Genomic DNA, 9,058 nt, shown 5'->3' on the forward strand with positions numbered 1-9,058 from the left:
CTCCCTAGTTAAGAGGGAATGTAGAAAATGTAACTAGTTTTAGTGTTCATAATTGTTGTTCTACTCATTTCAATATGTATCGTATGTAACAAACAAGAGAAGAAAATAAAAAATTATTATTATTAGAGTATTAGTTTCATGTTCATTATTGATGCTCTTCTAGGGAAAAGCATTTTCTTCATGATTTTAGGTTTTATTAGGCCTTAGGATTTGTTTTCATGAGTCAAAGGAGTCAACATCATGTTTATAAGACCGTTATGGGAAAAATGTAATTGTAAAAAGAATTATTTTTTATTCTAGAAATTCTTGGAAACTCCAAAACTACAAGTCGGCCCTGGTGGTTATAAGTGAGACTAAACGAGGGAATTCAACCCCTTGGAAAGGCTATATAAAGAATCAGTATGACCTCTAGCTCTCTCTGATGCAGTGGCATTCAGCCCAAGGAAAATCATTGTAATTAGTAGACATAGGGGGTCATGTGTTTTTGGGAAATTAGTTTCCTAAGTCTCAAGTCAGTTTAATGTTTAGGCCTTAAGTATGTTTTAATTAGATACTCTCAAAAAAAATAAGTGAGAACATGAGTAGCTTCATGATCCTAGGAGCAAGGGAGAGCTTTTAGGCATAAAAGGGAGAATAGATGTGGAACATTGAGCGATAAGGAGGCTTTTGTGCCATGTATTCATGCATGTAGAGCTTTAGGCTTTTGTTAGAGGATTGATCGAACCTTCAATGATCTGATCCAATGTTTTCATATATATATATATATATATATATATATATATATGTATGTATGTATGTATGTATGTATGTATGTATGTATGTATGTATGTATGTAAGCCTACGGGCAGAGGAAGAGGCCACAAGTGTTGAGAATCAGGCCTGTGAGAGAGACCGAGAGTCTCAATTGTAATCAATTACTTTTATGTGTTAATACAGAGTAGGAATTTGATTCTGAGTGTGCATATGTGTGAATTGAGTGTTTATGATTTGATTTCATGTGAATTATGAACTCGTAGGTTCTATAACGAATTGCAGGAAGAGTTCTGTAGTACGCAAGGGCATAACATGCTCAGAGATGAATCACGAGGAATCATTGAATCCTAGTGAAAATCAAAATTAGTTTTGGAGGGGAATTGGAGCATCAGAGTGGCGCAATAGAAGTAGTGAAGCCCGGAACCTTTAAAGAAGCAAATCATCGAGAAATTGAAGAAATAGTGTAAAATTTCTAAGTAAAAGGAATTGTGGAGAAGTGCAAGTGACACTCAGCAACCGTTGGATCATTTAGATCAATGGTTGAGATCAAATCGGAGTAGTGAAAGACCCTTTAAAGCTATCGAGATAAACCTTGGAAGTTTGCAAAGAGTGAGCATGATTAATCGTGGACCATTGGATCGTTGCCAGATCAACGGTCCCGATTAAATCACATATCGGTGATCGGAGGCACCAAGGGTCAGCAGTTTAGTGGAATTGCAATATCGCCGATAGTGATATCGGCAATTAGCATTGGCAATATATCGGCAATTGGGCGTCGGGGTCAATCGGCATTCAGTGGAGGAACTTTACAGTGTCGGACCCGACAATACATAGATTCAGGTCTATACATTTTGAAATCCGGAAGGTATGAACGGAGGGAATTTCCTTTGTATTCCCAAATAGTTAATATTTCCAATAGTGCGGGCCTTTTCACATAAAGCATGTGTTTACGACTTCCGATAGTCATATCGGAATCGGAGTAGGGGTGATAACCACATATATGATAAGTCCTGAATATAGTGATAGCCGATTGTGATGGAGGTTTAATCTCGGAAACTGTGCGAGTCTGTATGGGAAGGCGGAAAAGCTAAGGAAAGCGGAGTTTTCCTTTGTAAAGGTATGTTTCCTTTATAAGTGGTTTTTAGAAGGGAAAAGCACGATATATGGTTTATGTGTTTTATATATATATGATCCCATGTTATAAGGGAGAAAGATATATATATGCATGGGTGAAGGATTTAAGTTCCGATATGAAGAATATAAAGGAAGACTTTAATCAAAGCCTCATTGAAGGCTTGGGGATGATTTATGAGTCCCGATAGGAGGTTTTAGGCGGGGTGATTAAATTCCTATACTCAGGAATTGATGAATGGGCCTCTTGACCATTTATGGTCTGTAGATTTAACTCCATTGCAGAGTTAAATATCCTGGGACAGTTGTGGATGCATTTTTAATATGCATAATGTGGGTAAGTGCAGGTGTAGCCCTACACCATTAGTGGTATCAGAGTAGAATGGAGATCAAAGAAGAATTACTATTAGAGCAGATTTGTAATCTGTAAAAGGAGAACTTTTGAAGTTCTTGGAAGACTGTAGCAGTTCCAACAGAGGTTTGGAATAGCAGGAACAGAATATTCCTTGAAGGAAGGAGAAAGCAAGATTGCTTAATGAAAGTTTTGAAGGAAAGAGGACTTGGAAACCAACCAGAGGACAATCCATTCAAAGTGCAGAAGAATGGGTGAAACAAGATCATGCTGAGATCTTGAAGGTATGTTCTATTTTAAATTAAGAATGTGTGTTTTTATACTAATGCACAAGTGACAGCAAGAGAAGTTGTGAGAGAAGAACCAGGTGAGTTCTTGAAGACAGAGTAAGGAGAATACTCTAATAGAAAAGTGGCAGTGAACTTGAAGAATCCAATAAGAAATTGGACAGAGAGGACAGCTAAAGTGTTCTCAAGAGAGAGTGAGAGATTGCAGAAGCCTAGAAGGAGCAAAGGTGTTGCTCAAGAAGAAGAGGTTCCAGACAGAGGACCTGTGCTTACCAAAAGATTGAGTGAGGAGAGATTAGTGAGGTAATATTGCAGCCAGGAGGACTAGCTGTTGCAGAGGCTTGTTGCAAAGGAGCTCATGAAGATAGAAGAAAAGAAGATGACCACTGATAGTCATAGCAGAGGTTCAAAGAGAAGCCACAATAGAGGATATAAGAAAGAGGATGCTAAAGCAAATGGCAAGAAGATGAGTCAAGAAGAAATTGACAAAGAGGTTGCTGAATTAAAAGAACAACTCAATGCATTAAGGAGAATGCTTGAGGAAAGCCAGAGACTAGGTTGGGTCTTGAGGAAGAAGCCAGTAGAATGGCATGAGATGTAGAGAAGGCTGCTACAAAAGAAAGTGAAGTGGTTGAAGGGAAAACTCAAGGAAGTTGAGTTAGAAATGGAAGAATTCATTTGTGAACCAAAACAAGGAGAATTTCTGGGAGATAGTGAAGATGAAGACTTGAAGACTGAAACTTCAAGTAAGGCCGAAGGGTCACATGGTTTTAAATCTGATAATTCGTGTATGTTTGAAGGTGAAGGACAATTGGCTGATATTGTCATGAAGAAGGAAAAGGACCAATAGAATCAAAATTTTGTTCTGGAAGAAGATGAGGTAGATAGATATCATATACAACTAGTGGAAGATGTCAAGCAACCAAGTGAAGGGCTTGACGAGATTGAAGAAGAGACTATCAAATAATTTCTGAAGCATATGAATGATTTAGAACATCAAGGAGAAGTGATGGCTGAACCATCAAGTGAGACCATAGGGTCTTATATTTTTAAAACTGATAGTTTGTGTATGATGGCAGATATTGCAGGAGAAAAGCAGCCATTTGAAGATATCTTTAGAGAAGATAAACAGCAAGGGGTTGAAGGTAAACTTGAGGAAGAGACTATGTTCACTGAAAACATAGTAAAGGATCATCAATTCACTATGAAGATAGGAACAATGGAGATAGCCATGGAAACTGTCGAGACAGATAGTAGGGAAGAAGAACATCTACCAAAAGATGTTAAGGGAGAGGAACTCTGTGGGAAAGACTTAGCAAAGAGAGAAGGAACACTAACAAAGGAGTGTTTTGAAGAGGATGGAAAGTCTTTTGAAGATGTCGAAAGTCTGGAGGAGTACTCTAAAAGAATAGAGTATGATGGAGAAGACCTCTTGAAGGAGGGAAGTAGTGATTTGCTACAGTAGAAAGACCTTGAGATTACAAGGGTCAAAGGAAGACAATATTTTAATACTATAACACACATGTGAAGGATGAAGCTGGAAGAAGAGAGAATTGTGATGAAGTGCTTGCTAAGTGTGAAGAGGAAATCAAATTGTTGGAGAAACTGATGAGAGAACTTGACAGTAGAACAGAAGCTGCAGTTATAGTTTCTAAAGAAGAAGATGGTCTCAAGTAGCCCTAGAGATAGGAAGGTGTAATAATTTGTTTGTAGGTTCATTAAACAACATGAACGAGTATGAGTATTTCATCAAAGAGATTAAGCAGAGGTTGTTTGAAGATGGTAAAGAGGCAGTAGGAATCAAACAATTTCAAAGTGAAGATAACCAGCAGCAAGTTAAGGGAGAAGAAGTTCACTACTGTGAACCCAAGCAGGAAGACATCATTAGAACAGATGATGTAGAAGAGAGATTAACTGATAGTCTCACGAATTTTGTTGATAATTAGAATCAGCATACTGTTGTGTTGATAGAGGAGAAGGAGAAAACAAAGCAACAAACTAAATTATTGCCAAAGAAAGAAGAGGCACCAAGGCCTCATGCTTTTAATTTTAACAAGTTCTTTGTGAATGTAGGTTTTGTTCCAAACACTGGAGGAGATTTGGCACAAGTGAATAGTCAAATAAAAGTGAAAGAAGATAATTCTATGGAAGAACTCAATCCATGGAATGGAGAAATTTAATTGTTGGAAAGAATGTTGAACAATCATGATTCAGTTATGAGAGAGGGTAAGGATGATAGGGAGGTAACAAGTAAAGAAAAAATGGCAGCAAGCAAACCAAAATATGAAGTAAGTAAAAGAAAAGTCAGCATAGAAGACAACAACAATGACCTAAAACAAAGAGAAGAAGGCAGAAGTAAGAAGCCAAATATGGACCAGCCCAAAGATATGCTGGACATAGAAATTGAAGAAAAATGGCAATAGATGATGAATCAATCCAGATGGAGGAAAATGGTAGCAACAACAAGCAAGATCAATCAGAACTTGAATCTGATTGACAGGAAAAAGAAAATGGAGCAAAAGATAGCAGAAGTGTAGTGTAGCAAAGGAATAAAGCATCTAGACAACTACAGAACAAAGTGTGGGATCCAGGAAGACCAAGACCAGAAGACACATGATCAGGAGATCATGAATATTTTCTACTTTGGGAATCTGATGCAGAAGCATTCAGCCCAAGAAAAATTATTGTAATTAGTAAACATAGGGGGTCATGTGTTTTTGGGAAATTAGTTTCCTAAGTCTCAAGTCAATTTAATATTTAGGCCTTAAGTGTGATTTAATTAGGTGCTCTTAAAACAAATAAATGAGAACGTGAGTAGCTCCATGATCCTAGGAGCAAGCGCGAGCTTTTAGGTATAAAAGGGAGAATAGATGTGAACCATTGAGCGATAAGGAGGCTTTTTCTGTTTTAAAATAGAAAAAAGATAAAATAAAGTCTCACGGAGGCTTTTCTGCCATGTATGCATGCATGTAGAGCTTTAGGCTTTTCTTAGAGGATTGATTGGACCTTCAACAATCTGATCCAATGTTTTCATATATATATATATATATATATATATATATATATATATATATATATATATATATATATATATATATATATATATATATATATATATATATATATATATATATATAGATATCTGTGTGTGTGTGTGTGTGTGTGTGTATGTAAGCCTACGGGCAGAGGGAGAGGCCACAAGTGTTGAGAATCAGGCCTGTGAGAGAGACTGAGAGTCTCAATTGTAATCAATTACTTTTATGTGTTAATACAGAGTAGGAATTCGATTCTGAGTGTGCATATGCGTGAATTGAGTGTTTATGATTTGATTTCATGTGAATTATGAACTCGTAGGTTCTGTAACGAATTGCAGGCAGAGTTCTGTAGTACGCAAGGGCGTAACATGCTCAGAGATGAATCACAAGGAATCATTGAATCCTAGTGAAAATCAGAGTTAGCTTTGGAGGGGAATTGGAGCATCAGAGTGGCGCAGCAGAAGCAGTGAAGGCCGAAACCTTTAAAGAAGCAAATCACCGAGAAATTGAAGAAACAGTGTAAAATTTCTAAGTAAAAGGAATTGCGGAGAAGTGCAAGTGACGCTCAGTAGCCATTGGATCATTTAGATCAACGACTGAGATCAAATCACAGTAGTGGAAGACCCTTTAAAGCTATCGGGATAAACCTTGGAAGTTTGCAAAGAGTGAGCGCGATTAATCGTGGACCGTTGGATCGTTGCCAGATCAACGGTCCCGATTAAATCACATATCGACGATCAGAGGCACCAAGGATCAGCAGTTTAGTGGAATTGCGATATCGTCGATAGCGATATCGGCGATCGACGTTGGCAATATATCGGCGATTGGGCGTCGGGGTCAATCAGTGTTCGGCAGAGGAACTTTACAGTGTCGGACCCGATGATACATAGATTCGGGTCTATACATTTTGAAATCCGGAAGGTATGAATGGAGGGAATTTCCTTTGTATTCCCAAATAGTTAATATTTCCGATAGTGCGGGCCTTTTCACATAAAGCATGTGTTTACGACTTCCGATAGTCATATCGGAATCAGAGTAGGGGCGATAACCACATATATGATAAGTCCTGAATATAGCGATAGCCAATTGCGATGGAGGTTTAATGTTGGAAATTGTGCGAGTCTATACAGGAAGGTAGAAAATTTAAGGAAAGCAGAGTTTTCCTTTGTAAAGGTATGTTTCCTTTATAAGTGGTTTTTAGAAGGGAAAAGCATGATATATGGTTTATGTGTTATATATATATATATGATCCCATGTTATAAGGGAGAAAGATATATATATGCGTGGGTGAAGGATTATAAAGGCTCTGAAGGATTTAAGTTCTGATACGAAGAATATAAAGGAAGACTTTAATCAAAGCCTCATTGAAGGCTTCCCGATAGGAGGTTTCAGGCGGGTGATTAAATTCCTATACTTAGGAATTGATGAATGGGCCTCTTGACCATTTATGGTATGTAGATTTAAGTCCATTGCAGAGTTAAATATCTTGGGACAGTTGTGGATAAATTTTTAATATGCATACTGTGCGTATGTGCAGGTGTAGCCCTGTACGCTCACTCATTATCAAGTTCGATCTAACAAGAAAAGAGTTTGCTCTCTAGCTGGGAGAAGCAAAAAAGGAGAGTGAAGGTCTAGGAAGCAAGAAGAATCTAAGAAGGAAGGAAAAATATCTATTTTTGGATCTATCTCTCTCACACGTGCAAAATTCTAGGCTTTCTGATGCTGCAGAAGGATGCCAAAGTTTTAGGTCCAAATTGCAGTAGGACAAAGTGTAGAATCTTGTAGATGGAAGAGAGAATACCCTACCTTGACCTTGTTGACCTTAGTAAAAGTTATATTCCTCTATGAAGGTCTTAGGAGAAAGCAAGATTAGGGTTACTGGGGAAGCTGCAAGGTCGAAATCGAAGGGTCGAAGTTGCAAGACGACTTAGCATACTAACACCGATAAGTCGAAGTTGCAGTTTGAAGTTGGTTGGTGAAGAATTAGGGAAGGAATTGTTGGAGGGATGAAGTGGTACCTGGAGAAGGATTTGGTTTAGGGTTTGGGTCTTTGTGTCTTAATTGAAGAAAATTCTACAAGAAGAGAAGAGTTTTTTGGGATTTCCCCTTGGAGGGTTTTTTCCCTCGCTGAGAGCCTAATTTTTGTGTCCTCTATAGTTGTTATTTCATTCTTGATATTTTTTTATGAAAATATATAACTAAATAAGATTAATTAAGTTTCACAAGCAAGTATCAAGGTTATAGAAAATAATAATTAGTTTTTTCCACTTTGCATTTTCCGACACAAACTTGCACAAACAAATATGTAATTTAGGAATTAGTGTTGTATGAAAATAAAAATCTTTTTTCATAAAAAACTCAAAATAAGGGTTATATGAATACCTAAGTGAGATGGTGCACTCGTAAGAGCATGGTCATTAAGAAGTCACCAAATTATATTCAAAATCGAAATAAGGGAGAAAAATCCCAAAAGGGTTCATGGCCAAACAAAATTGTTGAGCCAGTGAAATCTCCTAGAACAAAGGGTAAATACCATTATTACTTTGTAAAAGAGAATGAAAACATAAGGATTGAAAATGTAAGTTGTAGTATTAATTGTAAAAAACATAAACCCTTCTAAAACAAAACAAAAAAATATGTTTAAGAACAATGTCTAGTCATGAAAAAATTATTTTGGAAATGAATAGTAGATACTGGAGTGGAGTACTGGAGTGAGGTCAATATAAACACAAAACTCTTTCAACAAGCAAATTGGAAGTTAATTGTCATAACATGTAATAGAGCTAATTTCAGATCTTTCAAATCTCTTCTCAAGAGCTAAAGAATGAGTGAATGAGTTCACAGGAATAAGAATGGAAGGGTAGTCAACGAAACCATAAATCAACCCTAAATGATATGAAGCATAGATCTATTAAGACTAATTCCCAATTGTTGATCGTAGTGTTTAGGTTAATGTTGTGGCAACCTAATACATTACCACATGGAAACAAATACATAAGTCATGGAATCTTAAGTAGTGTATAAATTTCATTAAGGATATAAATTTCATTAATATTTTATCATATGGAAGATAAGATAAAAAGGAGATCCTAGTAACCCCATAAAATATAAAACGCTTGGAGATAGTATATAAGTAGAAAAATTAAATTAAGCAACCATGAGTCAAATCGTAGATCAAATCTCATGTTTAATGCGGAACTTTCTGTGGAATGGTGGGAAGGGGAACAGCAACCAATTTCACTTAGTTAATTGGGAAACAGTGAAGCGTCCCATTGCTGAAGGTGGACTCCAAATTAGAGACCCCCAACAAGCAAATCTAGCCCTGGGTTGTAAACTCCTGTGGCAGCTAATATCTGAGCCCAAGCATCCAATCAGCCAGCTCTTAAATCTCAAATATCTCAGAAATCGGTCGATCATCTCCTTCAACCCAGCGTCTTCTCCTAAAGGAACACAGGCTTGGAGGCTCTGTTGTAAAGGGATAGATTTCTTCAGAACACATT

This window comes from Pinus tabuliformis, chromosome 4_1, assembly GCF_031772625.1.
Source record: "Pinus tabuliformis cultivar Carrire ecotype Pingquan chromosome 4_1, CPIR1, whole genome shotgun sequence".
Taxonomy (NCBI): Eukaryota; Viridiplantae; Streptophyta; class Pinopsida; order Pinales; family Pinaceae; genus Pinus; species Pinus tabuliformis.